Source organism: Dendrobates tinctorius, unplaced genomic scaffold (genome assembly GCF_039654945.1).
Source record: "Dendrobates tinctorius isolate UK_male_01 unplaced genomic scaffold, ASM3965494v1 ptg000101l, whole genome shotgun sequence".
Classification (NCBI taxonomy): Eukaryota; Metazoa; Chordata; class Amphibia; order Anura; family Dendrobatidae; genus Dendrobates; species Dendrobates tinctorius.
This window is the reverse complement of record NW_027361769.1, coordinates 619,769-643,270: the sequence shown is the minus strand read 5'-3', so window position 1 is coordinate 643,270 and position 23,502 is coordinate 619,769. Positions and strand designations below refer to the sequence as shown.

At 45.3% G+C, this 23,502-nt stretch overlaps 1 pseudogene; it reads left to right on the top strand.

The window, feature by feature from the left end:
- Positions 1-18,593, top strand: part of LOC141099692 (uncharacterized) — a 100,215-nt pseudogene extending 81,622 nt beyond the window's left edge.
- Positions 18,594-23,502: the final 4,909 nt, after the last annotated feature.

Here is a 23,502-nt window from a genome sequence, read left to right as displayed (position 1 = left end):
CTCCAAAGAAATGCCACCCCGCACCATTACTGACCCACTGCCAAACCAGTCATGCTGAAGGATGTTGCAGGCAGCAGATCGCTCTCCACGGCGTCTCCAGACTCTGTCACGGCTGTCACATGTGCTCAGTGTGAACCTGCTTTCATCTGTGAAGAGCACAGGGCGCCAGGGGTGAATTTGCCAATCCTGGTGATCTGTGACAAATGCCAAGTGTCCTGTACGGTGTTGGGCTGTGAGCACAACCCCCATCTGTGGACGTCCTCATGGAGTCAGTTTCTAACTATTTGTGCAGACACATGAACATTTGTGGCCTGTTGGAGGTCATTTTGCAGGTCTCTGGCAGTGCTCCTCCTGTTCCTCCTTGCACAAAGGTGGAGGTAGCGGTCCTGCTGCTGGGTTGTTGCCCTCCTATGGCCCCCTCCACAACTCCTGGTGTACTGGCCTGTCTCCTGTTAGTGCCTCCAGCCTCTGGACACTACACTGACAAACACAGCAAACCTTCTTGCCACAGCTCGCATTGATGTGCCATCCTGGATGAGCTGCACTACCTGAGCCACTTGTGTGGGTTGTAGAGGCCGTCTCATGCTACCATGAGTGTGAAAGCACAACCAACATTCAAAAGTGACCAAAACATCAGCCAGAAAGCATTGGTACTGAGATATGGTCTGTGGTCCCCACCTGCAGAACCACTCCTTTATTGAGGGTGTCTTGATAATTGCCAATAATTTCCATCTGTTGTCTATTCCATTTGCACAACAGCATGTGAAATTGATTGTCGATCAGTGTTGCTTCCTAAGTGGACAGTTTGATTTCACAGAAGTTTGATTTACTTGGAGTTATATTCTGTTGTTTAAGTGTTCCCGTTATTTTTTTGAACAGTGTATATAGATAGAGAGAGAGATCTTTTTTCTTTACGTTGGAGGGTCCAATTCCAGCTATTGCTGTGGGATCTGTGATTTCTATCTACTCCACTGTGTACAGGATAATAGAGTATAATAAAGTAGTTATGGACGTGACGTAACTAACATTGTGCAGTGACTCTGCTTTCCATATAGTGACGGATATTTCTTGTTACTGAAACTGTGATATATTTTCCACTTTAAACCTTTTTTAAACCCCTCTGATCAGTGAGATCATACAACATACAAGCCTCTGTTGGCTCCGGTGATGCCCTGTACTACTGTAGTGCCGTGTATCATCACTGCCCATCAGTTTAATACTAACGGCCCCATACACGTGAGATCAGAGTTGGCTGAACGGTCATTTGGCAGACGGCGATCTCTCCCGACTCCCCCATACACACAAATATTCCAGCTTTCTTGTGGTCTGTATGAGAGAGTCGTCTCCAGACTCCTCTAGAGGAGGATTATCTACAGGAAGAACAAACGGATTATCCTCTGAAATTCAGGATGCCGGATCCTTCTCTGCCCTGACATCATCTGTCGGGAGGCCCCCAAATACATTATATGGTCGGCCAAACCCCCCGAAATCAGTGCTTTCATGGAACTTTAGTGTAATGTGTATGGGGGCGTTATAAGGTAACTTATTGGACGCTGCCTCTGGCCCGGGCTAATAGACCTTCATACATTGCAGCCCAGACCCCATTATTAGGCATGTAAGTATCGCAGTAACTAGGCCGCCCCATACTATCGAGTACTTGGAGGTGGGGGTCATTCAGCCAAACTCTGTCTCACCTTCTTAGATGTCATGTTTGCTTTTCACAGCAGCAAGTGGTGAAACTGTCAGGGTTTTTGTTGAAGCCTCATCTGTGCCGTCCCTGCGGTGTACATCTATGTTCTGGGCCCAAAAAGATTAATTTCTTTTTAATAAATGTTTAACATATTAAAAATTATAAATTGTGTCTTCTGCTTTTTGCTTATTTTTTTCTTCTTACAAGAATTGTTGGATCCAATTTTCTTTAGAAACATTTTAATATCGGCTTTTTCTGGAGTTTTTCTTGTAATATAGGAAAGCCTAAGGCCAGAAATAATCCCCATAAATCACTGTACATGGAGACTTTGGGATCAGATCATTTCTGTCCGTGTTTATTGTGGAAACAAAAAATCTTTTCTAAAAGCCTCAAACTTCTGTGTGTGACTCAGAGCTGAGATCTAACGTGATAGAAGATTCGAGTGCGGGGAAGACGGGAAACCTTCATATAGACGGCCGGTGGGGATGGAGGCAGTGACCGACTCTGGACAAATATGTTTCTAGAGCCGTAGTAGAAGATGAAGAAGTCGTCCTCATCATGAAGGAGTTATTTCTCATGTCAATGTAAGGGGGTGAAGCACCGAAGTAGCCGAGGGGGAGTTGCCTTCCTAGCTCCGTGCCCAGAACCATCGAGCAGGGCATTAGGTTCCCCGGGGGATGCTTTAGGGGACTGCGCGAGTACCAGGAACAGGAAGAGGGCATGACGGAGAGTGGGAGAATTGGGCGCGCTTTCAGCAGAGCAGTGCATGGATGGGAGCAGAGAGGACGCTGACAGAGGAGAGGACAGGAGACAGGCGCAGCGACTGAACATTGAGGGACCGCAGACACAGGTGCTGAGCACTGAGTACGAGAAGCCTGTCCCTACACCTCTTGGAGGGCTGGTCGCTCACCTCCTGTTAGAGACTATCTCACACCGACAGACTGGATGCACTGACAAGAGGCTCCCCTGCAGTGAGGCGCTGCTTCATCCTGAGACGCTTCCCTGTGACCGAGGAACATAAGATAACGTGACACTGACCTGCCAAGAGAGACTGTCGCAGGCAGAGCCCCTGACCCTGTTGAGGGAACGCCGCTGCCGCAGCAGAGGGAGGAACCTTGCATACAGGGGGATACCGCCATCCGCATACCCCTTGCGCTCTCACGTTAACCCCCCATACGCCAGTTGGACTATACCTAGGACCCCAGAGACAGACGACATCAAGCACCCCTGGTGCCTGGGTGCCTACGTGGGAGAAGAGTGATCTCTATAAGCAAGATCTCCAGGAACTGATAAGTTTCATCCCCATAAGAGAATAACTGTCTGTTGTTTTACACTTCTGTTATTTCTCCAGTCTCTGTTATCACCTGTTACAGCATTTTCTCTGTTACATTATATGTTCACCAGATATTCTCCCTGTAAATAAACCTCCCCTTTTACTGTTGGTCTGCCTGCTCTGTGGTGACATATATTCCTCCTGCACGTTATTACATCACGTGTAATGAATCTCTCCTGCAGTATTGCTAATGCCGATTCCAGTGTCGGTAACGAGACGAGAATTAGCGTTATGGAAGATGAGTCTATGAGGAACGTGTTCAGCTGCCGACTCCGAGGAAGAAACTGCTTGTTGTCTGTGGCCTAAATATATAGGTTTTATTAGTAGATGTCAGGGGAGAAAACTAAACCCTGTAAGATAATAAATCTCCTCATATGTTTCCCTTATTATCTCCAGTAATTGTATTATTACACAAGATTCTTATGATGTTACATCCGATCATCTTCTTCTCATTCAGGTCTCTACAATATCGGATCCTCTCAGTGAAGATCTTCTACATAAGAGAATTTTCCTGATTTACCCATCAAGGATGGATATGGACAGAGACAAGATGGCGGAGAGGATGTTACACCTCACCCTAGAGATCCTCTTCCGTCTCACTGGAGAGGTGAGAGATTCTGATGACGTCACATTACATCATTCTTATCTATGGGAATAACAGATGGACAGAACTGGAGAGGTGAGGACTCTGGAAATGTCTGTAGTGAGATTTATTAACGTGTCTCTCCATAACCAGGATTACACAGTGGTGAAGAAGACCTCTAGTGATCGCTGTCAGGACCCTGTGTCTGAGGGATGGGGAAGACCCCTGAGCCCAATCACGGGGCCTCCACCTCTCCCCCTGATCCATGAGGACGTCAATGACCAGAAGATCCTAGAACTCACCTACAAGATGATGGAGCTGCTGACTGGAGAGGTGACACTGCTGGGACATTATACAGTAACACTAGGAAGGGATCGGGGGGATGATGGTATCATTGTATGTGTCAGGTTCCTATAAGGTGTCAGGATGTCGCTGTCTATTTCTCCATGGAGGAGTGGGAGTATTTAGAAGGACACAAAGATCTGTACAAGAACGTCATAATGGAGGTTCCCCAGCCCATCACATCACCAGGTAATAGACAGGACTAAATACACACGGCCTATAATTTTCAGTATGTAGAGAATGAATTCAGTCCCTGTATGTGTTTCCTCCAGATCTATCCAGTAAGAGGACAACACCAGAGAGATGTCCCCGTCCTCTTCTTCCACAGGACTGTAAACAAGATCCCAGTGCTCCTCAGGATCATCAGGTAGATGGAGAGAAGGTGTCAGGAGATCTCCCCTATGATGTGTAGACGGCTGTGAAGGTCTTGTGCTCAGTCTTGTTTTATCCACCAGGTTTATATGTTTTATACTTGTGTAATGAGAATGGTGGAGATGGCAGGATTAGAGCTGATCATAGATGGGACTTCTCCATCTGTCTGTGACTTTTACAATATTTGTTTCAGGGTGAAGATCTGACCCATATTAATACTACAGAGACATATGTGAGAGGTGATGAGCGGTGTAAAGAGGAGATTCCCATATATGACTACCCAGGTGAGTAGTAGCCACTGAATGCAGAGAAGTCACAGATTATTCTCGGTCACCGGCTGTATCTGCTTTATCGGTGGTGTAGTCCGGCCGTATTATCATGATCACCATTTTGCCTCTAGACCACAACATTCTCCTCCACCCAAAACTGTTCAAATGACTTTGGGCATTGAAAGCTCTTTTCTATAGAACTTACAACCTGGAGTATCCACCTACCCCCTGGGATTAGGAGACGCTGACCGTTACCTGCCCAGATCTGTAACTATAAAGCTAAATGACAGCGTACGTAGAATGTGCTGACATGTTAGGATATCACTTAAAGAAAAATATTATGATGGGTCTGTAAGAGAAAGCGGAGGGTAATGATGCTGTTGGCTTCCTAGATCCCTGAGATCTTATCGGATGACTCTTCTCTCCCTTCTGTGCTGCTGAATGTCTCATGGTCCCTACAAGACCAGGTCCAGTCTTTCTGGCCAAACTTCCCTTTTATGAGCGACAACAGTAAATGTGCAGTGAGGCCAAGTGTGAATTTCTGTACAATAAGAGCAGAGTTTCCCTTTATCCTGACTTTTCAATTTGTGTTAAAACTACCGTATTTTTCGGACTATAAGACGCACTGTTTTCCTTCAAAAATGTGGAGGAAAATGGGGGGTGTCTTATTGTTCGGATGTACCGGCTCTGGCTGTGGAGGGGAGGTGGGGGAACAGCATCGGCGGAGCAGCGGGTCACAGGAGGCTAGAGCCGGTGGCTGCGGCTAACTCCTGTTCCCGCTGGTAAAGAGAAATGAATATTCAATGCATTCCACGCCCATGGGCTTGGAGGGCAATGAATATTCATTTCTCTTTAATAATAGAATCTTGATATGATTAGCCCCCAACCCCAGTCCTGGTATGCATGACACCATCCTTATAATTGGCCCACATGCCCATCCCAATACTGGTATACATGGCCCCATCAGAAAACATTAAAAATCAAACCTTTACACTTATGGAGCGCCCTCACTCACCAGGGCCGTGGGGTACTCGGTACCGGGCCGGTTCATCTTTTCAACGGGGGTCGTCACGGCAGCAGTGACCCGGTCCGTGGCCCTGGGGCTCTATTACAAAGGGGGGTTGTTTCAGTGTGCTTATGGTGGTGAAAGTTTATAAGTGATTCGTGACGCCACCTGTGGTGTTCGGCAAAAGAGATGTAAGCCGACGCTGCAGACAGATCCTCTGGGACAGATAGTGTGGTGCAGCAATAATGTTATAGCCCTCCACAGGCAGGGCTGTAGTCCCAGGGCATGTGAGTGAAGTGACACTTAGATGGTGTAGTGTCAGGTGCAAGAGATGTAGTCGTGCTGGGCAGGTTGGCGCAGGAATAAGTGGAGGACACCAGGCATGCAGTTCCAAAGCTTTACTCACAGTCTGTTGCAGGTACAGGTGCCCGCATCCGTGCCGTGTCCTCCGGGTCAGGAGCTCAGCCAACATCCAGGCAAGATGAAGTACTCCCTTCCAACACTCCACCAACATATGTGCCTTTTCTGAACGTCTCCTCTTATAGCGCCTAAGAATGAAGTACTCCTAGTACTGAGTTACACTGGAGTTCCTTCTGTCAAATGTTCCTATGAACTCTACTTGTACTGCAGACAGCTGTAGCCTGTTTCGGGGACTCCTTGCTGAGTCCCGGCTCACTAATATGTTGCTGTTGTGCCCCCAAGTCTTGTGTGGGAATAAAGTGGTCACTACTTCTATTCCTCCTGTGTCTGCTGCAGGACCATTAGTATCCGTACAACCTCGGGGACCGGACCCCGGCCTTGCGCTTAGAACTTAAAAAAGGGTTCTCCTCTAACACTGGTCCTTGTTCTCTTATTCTCCTCACGTTCCGTGCTAATCCTTCTTCCCAATGGAGAATCAAGCATCCTTTCTCTCTCTCTTTCCTGTGCCAGCAGACCCAGATCACTGTGGCCTGCTGCAGAACTTCCTTCTTTCATCCCTCTCCTGGGGATCTTCTCTGTCTCACACTCCATCCGTCTACATCCTCACTCTCTGACTGAGTGCAAGGACTGACTGCCTGAACTCAACTCTTCCCGCTCTTTTAGGTGAACTAAACTCCACCCACCTCCCAGCACGTTTTGTGTTCCAAGCAGGGAGCTACCAAGGGGTGCTATGCTACTCTCCAAGCAGGGAGCCGCCGAAGGTGCTTTGCTACACTACTTTGTGGTGTGGGGTGCAGGTGTTGGAGCGTGGTCAGGTGTATCCACCTTACCTGGATGGTGGGGTACCACACCTCAGGAAGAGGTGCAGTACATCTGTGGCGACTGAACCCTCAGGGGCGCAACATACCCCCCGATAAACAGCACGTCCGCGGACTGCAAGGAAAACAAAGTTGACAATACAGGAACATACAAAATTTTGTAATGCAAAATAAACAGTTCTTATCTAATCTTCTCAATATGAGAGGCACAGTTTCTTGAACGTTGCAAACAGTTTTTAACTATCTAATTTCAAAGTTATGCTACCTAATTTAAAGTGCTATGAAAGCAAACTCACTACCAATTCAAGTAACACATTTTCTAGCAACACATTTCCTTTCTGTCATTTTTCACATTTTCTACTTTTCTTCTTCTTACCCTTAAGTGACAACTGCTAGTGTCTGGTTCACCATCTGCATATCTTTATCCAATCTTTATTCAAACATTGTAACACATTATTTCTTTCTCAATGAAACTCTATAAAATCTGTTCTATCACTATCTAGGTTCTAGTCAAAAATATTAAGCATCATTAGTAAGTGCAATGGTAGACACTGGTCCGGCCAACGTGTCTGGAAATGTCCTTATAACGAGGTAGTCTTTATTTCAAGGCAAGGTTCCTTTGTAAAACCAAGAGAAAGCACCTATAGAGGTGCAAACTATTTACAATTACAGTTCTGGATCACTCAGCGTCCATGATCTCCATAGTACAAGTGTAAAGGCTGCCAATCAAACTGGGCAACAACTGTGAAGAAAACAAGAAAATAAAAACAGGATAACAAAAAGAAGGCACAACGTTGCAAATACCCTCCTGGGTAATGAGAGTTAGTTTAAGTCGACATTATGGCTAGTTGTCCCCTTCTGGGGTTCTGGAAGCTGGTTGCTTGGGCTGCATCCAGGGGAGATGCTCTGGGTGTCCTCATCCTGTTGCTGATGGCCTACCGATCGCAGGTACTCCTCTTCCCAAGGGGTGAGATTGGTAGTGGTTGGGGTAAAGGAAAGGGCGACCGAAACATCGACTGCCTGCGGGGATGGCATGTCAACTATTGCCGATGGTACCCCTGCTGCCACCAACGACTCAGCAAATGTTATCGCCGGTACCGCCGAGTTTTGTTCTTCTAGGTCCATCGGGACCTCAGCGAGCGGCACCACGGCCTGGAGTTGTCGGCAGGGGGCAATCAGACCATTCCTAGTCACTGGCGCCATTCCTAGCACGAGGGTCATGTCAGGCGCGGTAATCATACCTTGCGCTTCCCGACAAGGAGGCTCCGGTCCCGGCGCAGGTAAATGGCAGCAAACAGCGGCAGCCGCTACTCCCGGAGTTGCCTGCGGAGCGGGTTGCAGCTGGATCCGAGCCGGGGAAAGGTTGGTTTCGGCCAAAGCCGTCGGTAAAGGCCTGCGCGGCTGCGCCGGGTCCGGGCGGGGACACGGCCCCTGTCCATTCTCTTCCGGGATCCTCATATACCTCCTCCGGGCATGCCTCATCCAGTGGCAGTATCTGTTTTGAGGCGGCGACGGGCACTGCAGATGGTATCTCAGCTGGCGTATACTCCGCAGGGGCGGCCTGGGGGCGAGCTGCTTTTCCTCCCCACATTCCTTTGGCTTCTCCTCTCTATCCATCATGGTGTTCTGGTGTTCTTCCCGCTTCGGCTCTTTTCCCGCCACTGGCTTCCGCTCCTCCTTTTGGGGGACGGCGTCTTCTTCCAACTCCTCCATGCCAAGCCAGTATACGAACCCCTCGGGGGGTGGACCATGTTCCTGTCGTATAGAAGTTCAGACAGGGGAGGCCCAGGACAGTCCGCCCTCTTTTCTTAGGACCACCTATAGTGTCACGCCCTTCTTCACCACGCTGGCGGCCATTTTTAGCATTCATCCTACAGTCTACCAAATTAGGTCTGCCGCACATTTCCAAAAGTTTTAAGTTCAACAAATCTCAGGCACACAGAACCCGATGGCATCAGGTCTCGTCATCCTGTTCGTGATGCCAAGTTTGGAGCGCCCTCACTCACCAGGGCCGTGGGGTACTCGGTACTGGGCCGGTTGATCTTCTCAACGGGGGGTCGTCACGGCAGCAGTGACCTGGTCCATGGCCCTGGGGCTCAATTACAAAGGGGGGTTGTTTCAGTGTGCTTATGGTGGTGAAAGTTTATAAGTGATTCGTGACGCCACCTGTGGTGTTCGGCAATAGAGATGTAAGCCGACGCTGCAGACAGATCCTCTGGGGCAGATGGTGTGGTGCAGCAATGATGTTATAGCCCTCCACAGGCAGGGCTGTAGTCCCAGGGCAGTGTGGGTGAAGTGACACTTAGATGGTGTAGTGTCAGGCGCAAGAGATGTAGTCATGCTGGGCAGGTTGGTGCAGGAATAAGTGGAGGACACCAGGCATGCAGTTCCAAAGCTTTACTCACAGTCTGTTGCAGGTACAGGTGCCCGCATCCGTGCCGTGCCCTCCGGGTCAGGAGCTCAGCCAACATCCAGGCAAGATGAAGTACTCCCTTCCAACACTCCGCCAACATATGTGCCTTTTCTGAACGTCTCCTCTTATAGCACCTAAGAATGAAGTACTCCTAGTACTGAGTTACACTGGAGTTACTCCTGTCAAATGTTCCTATGAACTCTACATGTACGGCAGACAGCTGTAGCCTGTTTCGGGGACTCCTTGCTACTGAGTCCCGGCTCACTAATATGTTGCTGTTGTGCCCCCAAGTCTTGTGTGGGAATAAAGTGGTCACTACTTCTATTCCTCCGGTGTCTGCTGCAGGACCATTAGTATCCGTAAAACCTCGGGGACTGGACCCCGGCCTTGCGCTTAGAACTTGAAAAGGGTTCTCCTCTAACCCTGGTCCTTGTTCTCTTATTCTCCTCACGTTCCGTGCTAATCCTTCTTCCCAATGGAGAATCAAGCTTCCTTTCTCTCTCTCTTTCCTGTGCCAGCAGACCCAGATCACTGTGGCCTACTGCAGCACTTCCTTCTTCCATCCCTCTCCTGGGGATCTTCTCTGTCTCACACTCCGTCCGTCTACATCCTCACTCTCTGACTGAGTGCAAGGACTGACTGCCTGAACTCAACTCTTCCTGCTCTTTTAGGTGAACTAAATTCCATCCACCTCCCAGCACGTTTCGTGTTCCAAGCAGGGAGCCACCAAGGGGTGCTATGCTACACTCCAAGCAGGGAGCCTCCGAAGGTGCTTTGCTACACTACTTTGTGGTGTGGGGTGCAGGTGTTGGAGCGTGGTCAGGTGTCTCCACCTTACCTGGATGGTGGGGTACCACACCTCAGGGGGAGGTAAGTACCTCTGTGGCGACTGAACCCTCAGGGGCGCCACACTTACCTACCCCGCACTCCCTCGCAGCGTCCTGCTCCGTTGCCAGCAACTGCTATATGCTTGTAAGCAGCGCATGGCAGGGACGTCATGCACTGCTCACAAGCAGAGCACAGTTGCCAGGACTGTGCACGCAAAGGGCAGTGAGTATTCATTTCTCTTCAGTAGCACACAGTGTCAGCCTCCGGCTTCCTGCTGCTACCGGCAGTCACATGTGCCGCTACTTAAGATAAAAGAATATTCATGAATTCTCACTGTTCTCAGCGCTTCTTACAAGCATACAGCAGTTGCTGGCACCGGAGCAGTATGCTGTAAGGGAGCGCCGGGTAGGTAAGTGTAATGGTTTGTTTTTTTAATGTTTTGTGATGGGGCCATGTATACCAGGATAGGAATGGGGGTGGGGGCCACTTATAAGGATGGGGCCCTGCATACCAGGACGAGCTGGGGCCCTGCATACCAGGTGAGATGGGGCCCTGCATACCAGGACGAGATGGGGCCCTGCATACCAGGACGAGATGGGGCCCTGCATACCAGGACGAGATGGGGCCACGTATACCAGGATGAGATGGGGCCCTGCATACCAGGATAAGGATGGGACCAGGCATACCAGGATAGGGATGGCACCATGCATACTAGGACGAGATGGGGGCCCTGTATATCAGGACGACATGCGGCTCTGCATGCCAGGACGAGATAAGGCGGCATGCATACTAGGATGAGATGGGGGCCCTGTATACCAGGATAGGGATGAGGGGGCAATGTGTATCAGAATGGGGGTGAGGGGACCATATATACCAGGATAAGGGATATTAAGTACAGAATTGACCACATTTTTTGCTTCAATTTTTTTCCTAATTTCTTCCTCTAAATCCTAGGTGCGTCTTATAGTCCAAAAAATACGGTAACTTCAAGGAGGATTGTGATAAACTACAGGACAAACATTACACTGTGCCATGATATATCTCTAAGCTGTGCGTGGCTGATGGCTGTAATATACATTTATTCCCGCCTGCAGGAGATGTGTGGGCTCCAGCCCTGGTTTCATAGATTTACTAAACGTCATGAATTCCATTATATTTTCCATCCTGAGGAATTCAGATTACTGCACAATCTCTCCTGAAATGGGGACGCTAATACTTTCTCTACTCTTCTGCTCAGGATTCATAGTGGCTCCAATGGTCCACCATAAATGAGGGCAACTCCGGTTTAGTGTTCTCCCCTCGTACAGACGTTGTTGGGGATGTAACATATTTTTTATTCTGTCATTTTTTTTAACCTGTTCCTTCTGTATGATAGTTTGATTGTGGTGGGATCGGCCTTCCTGCCTAATGTGAGTCTGTAACTCTCTGATAGTCTTGAAAAAAGCTCTCCATTGCCTCTTCTAAATGTCTAAGATCTAAATTTAAAGTGCCCCTGTCAGCAGGATTGTGCTCAGTAACCTACAGACACTGTCAGGTCAGCACCGTTACACTGATTACAATGATACCTGGTGAAGAAATTCGTCTTGTGGTTGTTGTTTAATCTTTATTTGTATTTTTCAGTTAATGAGACTCTCGTGCTCTGGGGTGGGGCTGTGGGCACGAAAAGGCCATAGTCCTGTTTCTTGCCTGCATTTATCCTGCCCTCACGAACCTTGTCCATGTATGCTTTTCTGAAATAAATGACAGTTTTTTTTTATGATCCTGTAAACGGAGTGTGCTGCTTTTTTCCTTATTTTTTGGATTGTCTCATGTGTGCTTCTTCAAGCAAGCACCTTTATTACCGTGCTTTCACCCTGCAAAGTGTTGCTGATTCAGAGTCCACCCACTCCACCAGTAAGTAGACTGTTTCTTATTGCCATTCTATTTTTTTCTTTTTGATTTACATATTTATCTGTATTGGCTTATGACAGGTCGCTGACCCCTCACTGACCTGCCCCCATTATTACATAATACATATAATAGCATTGATATTATTGTTGATAATGCCTATAATACTGTGGCTATTATGAGGCTTAGAAAAAATTTTTTACAAATGACACTGGCGGCGCCTGTCCAGTAGCCTCTATCGCTTACTTATAGATCCTACTGCGCAAGTGCCGCCATCGCCAGTGACATTTTTCTGGATGTTATTTTTATGTAAAATAGGGGGCAGGTCACTGAAGGATCAGTGTCATAAGCCAATACAGATGAATATTTACACAGAGTAACACATAAGGCCTCGCCCACAGCCCAACTCACAGTCACTCCCACAACCCACCCCGAAGCATGAGAATCTCATTAACTGAAAACTACAAATACAGATTAAACAATAACCATCCCCCAGATGCCCAGAAAAGGCACATCTAATAGATGCGCCAATTCTGATGCTTTGCCCGGCTCTTCCCACTTGCCCTGTAGCGGTGGCAAGTGGGGTTCATATTTGTGGGGTTGATGTCACCCTTGTAATGTCAGGTGACATCAAGCCCACGGCTTAGTAATGGAAAGGTGTCTATCCATCCCTAAGCCCATAGCTACATGGTAAATAAAGACACAGACAAAATAAAGTCTTTTATTAGAAATAAAACAAAACGGTTTTTCTTTTTTAATTAAAAATAACAAACACAGTTATACTCACCTAACGCCTATTTCCACCGAAGACCTCGTTCTCCTGTAATAAAAATAAAAAACATCAATATACCATACTTGTCTCTCGTTCTGTCCCACGCCGTAATCCAGGTCTGGGGGATAATTAGTTTTCAACCTGGACGGTGCCAAGATGCAACCGTCCAGGCTGAGAGCCACTGGTGAATGAGCTGCTGCATGGACCTCAGGACCATGGGAAAAAGTCAGTGATGAGGTCACCACAGTTCAAGCTAAGTGACTTCACAGCAGATCACCGTGAGAATTCTCTGTTAGCTTTAAATAAAAAACAAAAACTGTGTTTTGTTTTATTTCTAATAAAAGACTTTATTCTGGCTTTGTCTTTATTCACCATATAACTATAATATTAGTAATGGATAGGTGTCTTATAGACACCTCTCCATAACTATGTAGTGGGCTTGATGTCACCTGACAATACAAGGGTGACATAAACCCCACAAATATGAACCCCACTCTCCACCACTACAGGGCAATTGGGAAGAGCCGGGCAAAGTGCCAGAATTGGCGCAACTAATAGATATGCCTTTTCTGGACAGCTGTGGGCTGCTATTTTTAGGCTGGGTGTCAATATCCATGGCCCCTTACTAGCATGAGAATGCCAGCCCCCAGTTGTCAGCTTTAGCAAGGCTGTTTATCAAAAATGATGAGGACCCCACGCTGTTTTTTTTAAATTATTTCTTTAAATAATAAAAAAAACGTGTGGGGACCCCTCTATTCTTGATAACCAGCCTTGCTGAAGCTGACAGATGAGGGTTGCAGCCCCAAGTTGTGAGTTTTCCAGACTGGTTATAGAAAATACAGGGGAACCCATGCCGTTTTTTTCATTCATTTATTTAGTTATAGCGCAGGCAGTGGGTGAGGAATACTCCCATCATCCGCTCCTGCTGTCACTGTTCTTAGCAGCAGCAGGTGTAGGTTGATGGGAGTAATAGTCCCAAAAGCCCCCACCTGCTGTCATCATTCTGACTTTAATATAACTCTCATCATTCTCCCCGCCGGCAGAGCAGAGGAGAATGATGAGAGCGTCTTCAGCACCCGCCGCCGGGGAACAGCGCGTACTGTAGCGCTTCTTCCCTGCCGGCCGTCCTTGTGGTACTGATGCTGCAAACGAGCGGCACACGGGTGTCACACATGTGCCACAAGTATTACACACATGGACATCTCCGGTACCAGAAATATCAGGACGTGTGAAACCGGCCTTATACACAGTTCTCTTTAAATGCCTAATATTTCTTCTTGAAACTCATCTGTCAGAAAATATTGGAGCTTACGATAGTATAGATTGTGAAGTCTCCGAGCCCTATACTCTAATTAAACCAGAGAGGTTTCACCACTAGCTACTCATTTATTACTGATGAAGACTGTGGAGTTAGATCATTTCAGTAGTTCCTAATCAGGCCCCATTATTAATATCTGACGTGTGTCACTTTATGTGGTGGTAAGTTTGGAATTCTTCACAAAGGATAATAGGAAACAAATGGATCTTACAAATTATTTTCCAGCTTTGCACTATACCCTACATACGGTTGTACACTACTGTCTGGGCACATGGCAGTGTTCAGAAGGGAAGGAGCGCCATTTAGCTATTTGAATGCAGATCTTGCTGGAATAGTTTGCAGACACAATGTATTGGGAGCACTGTTCATGGTCACCTGGCAACTCAAAAGATGTCCACCATGAACATGCTTGGCTCTATCTTCTCTGCTTGCCATATCCCAAGGATTGCCTTGCTCATCGCCCTTTAACACCCTCACATGGAATCTGGACTTACACAGGGACCCCTAGGCTTGGACCATGGTGTTACCTGCTATTCTGTGGTATTAGATGGTGAGAAGAATAGTCAGGTAGCTAGATCAGAACCAGAAGGACAGAATACAGAATCAGAAGACACAAGAGTAGTCAGGAAACGGGCCACGGTCACAACAGGACACAAATACACAAGCCGCAAGCTGAGCACAGAGGACTGAACCAGAGGAGAACAGCGCTGTATCTGGCAGATTCCGGCCATGTGCTTTGCGCTTTAGTAGGGTGTGGTACTTTCCAATTGGCTGAAGTAGGGAGCAGATTACTCCAGCTGGACAGAAGGAACAGATCCCAGATGAGATTGGACACACCATATGCAGAAGCCCTAATATAACTAAATGACAGAAAACCAGAATAGTAGAAATCCCCATAAAGTGATTCCATTTTATAAATCAATTCACCGAGGGTTATAATCCTTAGGAGGAGTGAATATTTTGACTCCACAGCCACTTTCTGGGAATTAACACGCAGTGGATGCTGGAGAGTGAAAATTACACATTTGCCATTTTATTACCCAGCACATAGTGCCCAGATTGTGCTCCAGGAGACACACACCGCAAATTAAGTGGATATATAATATTGCTAAATACAGGTGTAACACCCCTTTATGGCTACCACTGTACCCTGGGTGTTATGGGGGGTCTCACCTCTTTTGTACGCAGTGCCTCCACCCGAATCTTGATTGGAGCTCTGTCTCTGGGCTGCAGAAGGACAGTTATCTTCTGCCAGGGGCTGATTCGGGAAACCCCTGCCACAGCTCGGAACACACTCAGGAAGCAGGATTAAAACAGTTTAACAGATTTATTGCTATGAAGCAGAATTAAAATGGATTTACAGGAATAAACATACAATGCGATTTACTGTGCTCTATAAAAGTCATATACCCATCAAAGACTAATTAAACCCCAACCCTGCAGATATAACTTGCCCAATTCCCCCTCTTTTGCATTTACTCAGTTCGACCGTTGGGGCCCAGTTGCCACGGATGTTGGCGCGCAAAGGAAGGTTGGCGCGCAAAGTAGAAAACGTAGGTGCACTTAAATGAATGTTGCTGTCAATAGTCTCGGTTGCAGTGTACTCACTGTAAGTTGCGCTGATAGTATCACAAGTCTCAGCAGAACACTCACTGTGTCTCCAACAATCAGAGGATTCTTTAGACTCCAGCTGAGGGCTGCAGGATTTAGACCTTTATCCGATGGGAGTGCGGGCAGAACTCTCTGGATCTTTGCTCTCTCCGGCAACACTGGTATCTCCGCGGGGTCCCCCACACTCTGCAACTTAGGGGAATCAAGATCCACACCGCTCTGTTTCTCATAACCAGCAGCAGCAGCCACGTTTTCTCTCCTCTCCCTCTTTACTTTCACTTTCTCCTCAGCGTCCTCCCTCAAGTCCCTCCTCCTCCCTTCTTCTATCATCTCACTGGAACAAGGATCCCTGGGAGTTGTAGTCTTCTGCCACTCAGGAGAAAAACGATTAGTGTCTGCAGGTCCCTGTTTAACAGCCACTGCAAAACTCTTCTTAGAGTCTGTAAGCTCCAGCATGCCGGTAGATGCTCTGACAGTTCCCTGTGCATGTGTTACACAGGGATCCTAAATGTTGTTTGCGCACACTGCAAGACTCAGAAGTGAGAGCGGATTTTGCTGGATTGGTTTATAGAAACCTTGTTGCTTTTCAACAGCCTTTGAGCCACTAATAGTGTGGGAACCTCTGTTTTTCCATTGACAGATGATCGACCTGAGTGGGGACTTGTTTTTTGTGAGATGAGAATTGGTATTTTCACCTACGTAACATTGATTAGTTTCTTTTTATTCAATATTTGGGAGGCAGAATGAACAAACAGTTGAACACCACACACTATTGGTTCATCCAACAAGGATTTAAATTACAGTGTGAACTTTCATTGTCTTGGTCAATAAAGTTTTTTACATAGCTTGCCATTATTATGGACAGTTTAAGTAGAAATGTTCAAAAATGTAAAACTCAAGGATATTTTAATAAAAAATAATTGTTTTTTTTTAACTTAGCAGATGACTGTACCAGGAGATCAGAGGGACAGCTGACATCTTCAGTTTTTAAATATGATGATCTTCAGATCCTACAAGATACAGCTGAAGTGAATGGCATTACTCCAGATATATCATCATCCATTCACAGCAAAGATCTGTCATCTGATCCTATGAAACAGGTCCCATCTTCTGATTCATTACTGACTACTAAGGAAAATCAAAGTCACAAAAGAGGCAATAAAAAACAAACTGCTCCTAGAGCAAAGAAGCCATTTTCATGCTCAGAATGTGGGAAATATTTTGCACAGAAATCAAATTTTGTTACCCACCAGAGAATTCACACAGGGGAGAAACCTTTTTCCTGTTCAGAATGTGGAAAATATTTTGCACAAAAATCAAATTTTGTTACCCACCAAAGAACTCACACAGGGGAGAAGCCTGTTTCCTGTTCAGAATGTGGGAAATGTTTTAACAATAAATCAGATTGTATTAAGCACCAGAGAATTCACACAGGGGAGAAGCCTTTTTCATGTTCAGAATGTGGGAAATGTTTTGCACATAAATCATATTTTGTTACCCACCAAAGAACTCACACAGGGGAGAAGCCTTTTTCCTGTTCAGAATGTGGGAAATGGTTTAACAATAAATCAGATTGTATTAAGCACCAGAGAACTCACACAGGGGAGAAACCATTTTCATGTTCAGAATGTGGGAAATGTTTTGCACATAAATCAAATTTTGTTACCCACCAGAGAACTCACACAGGGGAGAAGCCTTTTTCCTGTTCAGAATGTGGGAAAGGTTTTAACAGTAAGGCAGATTGTATTAAGCACAAGAGAACTCACACAGGGGAGAAACCTTTTTCATGTTCAGAATGTGGGAAATGTTTTGCACATAAATCATATTTTGTTACCCATCAAAGAACTCACACAGGGGAGAAGCCTTTTTCATGTTCAGAATGTGGGAAATGTTTTAGCAATAAATCAGTTTGTGTTAAGCACCAGAGAACTCACACAGGGGAGAAGCCTTTTTCCTGTTAAGAATGTAGGAAATATTTTACCTGGAAAGCGCTCCTTGATCGCCATCATAGCAGTCACGCAGAGGAGAAGCCTTTTTCATTTTCTTAATTTTTTACTTGGAAATCAACTGTTAATAAACATCAGAGATGTCACATGGGGAGAAGCCTTTTTATGTTCATAATGTTGGAATAGTTTTAACCAAAATTGTATCTTCTTAAATGGTTTGTCTCTTGTCATTCCTCATGATTGCTGACAAAAGGATAAAACCAAACTTTATTAATTCCAAATGTAAAACTATACCCATATTTCACCCCTGAAGGTTAGTCAATAGGTGACATATACCCCACATCTCAGTATATAGGGTGAGGTGACATATACACTCACTCTCCAAGCCTCTCATTTCTATGGGTTTCATCGTCCTCACCAAAGGCGTCAGCAGGAGACTATTTAATATTAACCTACAGTTAGGTCCATATATATTTGGACAGAGACAACATTTTTCTAATTTTGGTTCTAGACATTACCACAATGAATTTTAAACAAAACAATTCAGATGCAGTTGAAGTTCAGACTTTCAGCTTTCATTTGAGGGTATCCACATTAAAATTGGATGAAGGGTTTAGGAGTTTCAGCTGCTTAACATTTGCCACCCTGTTTTTAAAGGGACCAAAAGTAATTGGACAGATTAAATAATTGTAAATAAAATGTTCATTTCTAGTACTTGGTTGAAAACCCTTTGTTGGCAATGACTGCCTGAAGTCTTGAACTCATGGACATCACCAGACGCTGTGATTCCTCCTTTTTGATGCTCTGCCAGGCCTTCACTGCGGTGGTTTTCAGTTGCTGTTTGTTTGTGGGCCTTTCTGTCTGAAGTTTAGTCTTTAACAAGTGAAATGCATGCTCAATTGGGTTGAGATCAGGTGACTGACTTGGCCATTCAAGAATATTCCACTTCTTTGCTTTAATAAACTCCTGGGTTGCTTTAGCTTTATGTTTTGGGTCATTGTCCATCTGTAGTATGAAACGACGCCCAATCAGTTTGGCTGCATTTGGCTGGATCTGAGCACACAGTATGGTTCTGAATACCTCAGAATTCATTCGGCTGCTTCTGTCCTGTGTCACATCATCAGTAAACACTAGTCACCCAGTGTCACTGGCAGCCATGCATGCCCAAGCCATCACACTGCCTCCGCTGTGTTTTACAGATGATGTGGTATGCTTTGGATCATGAGCTGTACCACGCCTTCGCCATATTTTTCTTTCCATCATTCTGGTAGAGGTTGATCTTGGTTTCATCTGTTATGAATGAGTCACCGTAGGAGGCAAAAACAGAAACACTAGCTAAGTCCAGAAAACCAGAGAAGTTGGCAGCTATCGGATTGCAGGCCCCTGAACCTATCAACAACAACTAGCAGTAGCCGTGGGGGGTTCCTACGGTGCCCTAGACCCCTCGATCACAGTCGGAGAACTAAATAGCCTAAAGACAGAAAGGGAAATCTAAACTGCCCCAGAGCAGACCCCAAAGCAATAGGCAGCCCCCAACATATAATGACGGTGAAGCAAGATGAAAAAACACTCACACAGATAGAAAGATAGGCTGAGCAAATGATGGGGCCCAAGCTAACTAAACAGGACAGGATAGAAAATCTGCTGTCTGCAAACCGCCAAAAACCCTATCAAAACAAGATCCAACAGACTGATAGGGAAAAAAGCCCTGAAGACGCTAGGCTTCAAAAAGACTATATCAGTACTCAGGTATTTTCTGAAGACAGAGCAAAAAGGAATTCTGGTCACCCCAGCAGGGAATGGCAGAAATCCAGAAAAACAAGGCAAAAAAAACCCAAAATACAAATGCAAAAAGCAGAGCAGAAAACTTAGCTTTTGAGGAGCAGGAATCAGACTGGTCTCCTAGAATCCCTCAGAGAAATCACCCGCAAGGCAGAAGGGCGTCGGCTGCCTTATATCCAGTCAGCAATTCCAGTCACCCAGTTATCATCATTCTGCTTGGTAATCAGCCTCACTACCTTCCTTCACCAGAAGAGGGAGTTCATCAGACCTCAATGGTGAAGGGGAAAATGAACTCACAACATTCATCTGTCCAAAGAATGTTCTTCCAGAACTGTGCCGGCTTTTTAGATGTTTTTTAGCAAAGTCCAGTCTAGTCTGTTAATTCTTGATGCTTATGAGTAACTTGCACCGTGCAGTGAACCCTCTGTATTTACTTTCATGCAGTCTTCTATTTATGGTAGATTTGGATATTGATACGCCTACCTCCTGGAGGGTGTTGTTCACTTGGTTGGCTGTTGTGAAGGGGTTTCTCTTCACCATGGAGACTATTCTGCGATCATCCACCACTGTTGTCTTCCGTGGGCGCCCAGATCTTTTTGTATTGATGAGTTCACCAGTGCTTTCTTCTTTCTCAGGATGTACCAAACTGTAGATTTTCTCGAATGGGTTTTTTCTGTTTTTGCATCTTAAGGATGGCTTGTTTCACCTGCATGGAGAGCTCCTTTGACCGCTTGTTTCCTTCACAGCAAAACCTTTGAAATGGAAGCACCACACTTCAAATCAACTCCAGGCCTTTTATCTGCTTAATTGAGAATAACATAATGAAGGGATTGCCCACACCTGTCCATGAAACAGCCTTGGAGTCAATTGTCCAATTACTTTTGGTCCCTTTAAAAACAGGGTGGCACATGTTAAGGAGCTGAAACTCCTAAACCCTTCATCCAATTTTAATCTGGATACCCTCAAATGAAAGCTGAAGGTCTGAACTTCAACTGCATCTGAATTGTTTTGCTTAAAATTCATTGTGGTAATGTCTAGAACCAAAATTAGAAAAATGTTGTCTCTGTCCAAATATATATGGACCTAACTGTAGGTCAATATTAAATAGTCTCCTGCTGATGCCTTTGGTGAGGATGATGAAACCCGTAGAAATGAGAGGCTTGGAGAGTGAGTGTATTTTCAAGCGAAACTAAACGAAAAAAAGAAGACTAGAATCATAGAATCGTAGAGTTGGAAGGGACCTCCTGGGCCATCTGGTCCAACCCCCTGCTCAAAGCAGGATTCGCTAAATCATCCCAGTCAGATGTCTGTCCAGCCTCTGTTTGAAGACTTCCATTGAAGGAGAACTCACCACTTCTCGTGACAGCTTGTTCCACTCATTGATCACTCTGTCAAAAAGTTTTTTCTAATATGTAATCTGTCTCCTCCCATTCAGTTTCATCCCACTGCTTCTAGTCTTTCCTTGTGCAAATGAGAATAAAGTTGATCCTTCTACAATGTGACAGCCCTTTAGATATTTGTAGACAGCTATTAAGTCTCCTCTCAGTCTTCTCTTTTGCAAACTAAGCATTCCCAAATCCTGCAACCTTTCCTCATAAGACAGGGTTTGCAGACCGGTCACCATTTTGGTCGCTCTTTTCTGAACTTGCTCCAGTTTGTTGATGTCTTTTTTAAAATGTGGTGCCCAAAACTGGACACAGTATTCCAGATGAGGTCTGACCAAAGAGGAGTAGAGGGAAATAATGACTTCACGTGATCTAGACTGTATGCTTCTGTTAATACATCCTAGAATTGCATTTGCCTTTTTTGCTGCTGCATCACACTGTTGACTCATATTCAGTCTGTGATCTATTAGTATACCCAAGTTTTTTTCACATGTGCTGTTGCTTAGCCCTATCCTTCCCATTCTGTAGATGCTTTTTTCATTTTTATTGCCCAGATGTATTACTTTGCATTTTTCCCTGTTAAAAATCATTCTGTTAGTTGCTGCCCACTTCTCCAGTTTATTTATATCTTTTTGAATCCTCTCTCTCTTCTCTAGTATTAGCTATCCCTCCTAGCTTTGTGTCATCAGCAAATTTAATCAGTTTACCCTCAATTCCTTCATCTAAATCGTTGATAAAGATGTTGAACAATACAGGGCCCAGGAAAGAGCCCTGTATTGTTATCCGAAACAGTTAGAAAACTAGCCCCATATTGGCAGATCCCAGACCTCAAACTATATACTTCTGAAGTTTATAAGCCACTCCAGTGTCAGGAATAGATAGTATGAATTTGAATTTACCAAGTGGCTGCAATGAAACAAAGAGTGAAAAATTTAAAGGCGTCTGAATACTTTCCATACCCACTGTATCAGTAAAAATAACTCCTCTTTATTAGGTAAAGTATAAAAGAATTGCGCCATTTTCTGATACCCGTTGCTTCTCCATTTTTCATGATCTCGGGTTGGGTGAAGGCTTATTTTCTGTGTGCCGAGCTGACGTTATTAATGGAGACCATTTTGGTGCAAATTTGATCTTTTGGTCGTCCTTTATTGCATTTTAATGCAATGTTGTGGCGACCAAAAAAAAGTAATTCTGGCGTTTTGACATTTTTTCTTGTTACGCCATTTCACGATCGGGTTAGTTATTTTTTATAGTGATAGATCGGGCGATTCTGAACCCTTCTATTACAAATATGTGTATGTTTAATTTTGTTATTGTTTTATTTTGAAAGTGGCGAAAGGGGGGTGATTTGAACTTTTATATTTTTTTTATATTTTTAAAAACATTTTTTTTTTACTTTTGGCATTGTCATACACACAGAACAAAAAGAACGATCCAAAAGTCCAGCAATTGATGTGAAAAATTCATAAAAAGTTCTTTATTATAATAGGAACATGGAAGAAGGCTAAAACACCACAACGTGATTATAGCTTACAAAACTAATGACGCTGACTCATCACACAAATATCCCATATATAAGACCAATAAGAGCCTAATAGCTTTGCATATAAAGACAAGGTAATCTCTCCTGAGCCTATTGACATATCATGTACCATAGTGTATGTGCCTAAAACAAAGGGCACTCATATTAGCATAGAAAGTGAACAATCAATGAGATAAACATACCTAAAGTATCCACTTATTGCAAGAGCAGGCAGCAGGAGAGGAGAGATAGAAGCAGTCAGAGTACAGGCGTCTCCCCAACGTGCGTTTCGGAACGCTATGCTCCTTCTTCAGGGGGCATTGTGAAGACATACAGCATTGTATCTTAATTAACCAGGCGACAATTTTTTAGCAAATGAAGAATAGTAGAATGCTATCTGTATGTTGACTTTCAAATTTAAGTGTTGATTTCTAATTGGTCAAGAAAACAGACTTTAGTTTGTGTTAGCCTGAAATATTGACTTTTATTGTGCGCTTATCCTTTAATAGGCTATAGGAAGTTTCGCCCCCAGCAGTTTGCCCCCAGCAGCTCGCCCCCAGGTACATTTCACCCCCTCACATTTCACCCCTATCATTTTGCCCCCAGGAAGATTCACCCCCGCACATTTCGCCCCCAGCATTTCGTCCCTGGATATTTCGCCCCCAGCAGTTTGCCCCCAGATGTTTCGTCCCCAACAGCAGTTTGACCCCGGATGTTTCGCCCCCAGAAGTTTGCCCCCGGATGTTTCGCCCCAGCAGTTCGCCCCGGATGTTTCGCCCCCGTATTTTTTCGCCACCGGCAGTTCGATCCCAAATGTTTCGCCCCAGCAGTTTGCCCCCGGATGCTTCGCCCCCGGCAGTTCGCCCCCGGATATTTGTACCATTTTGCCCCCACAATTTTGTATTTGGATGTTTCACAAGTTTGTCCTTGTGGTTCATAAATTCCCGTCCATCATCAATCCACATGTCTAGAGTTGAGCGACTTTTGGTTTTTTAGGGTCGCGTTTCGTTTCGTGAAACCCGACTTTTCCAAAAGTCGGGTCGAGCAAGATCGTCCGATTATAGGGAAAAGTCGGGGTCGTCCCGAAACACGAAACCCAATGTAAGTCAATGGGGAATAAAAGTCGGCAGTGAGAGGAGGACAGGAAACACACCAACAGTGCCCATTTGAATGCCAAAAGCATCAATTCTTCTTACTTAAGCTTG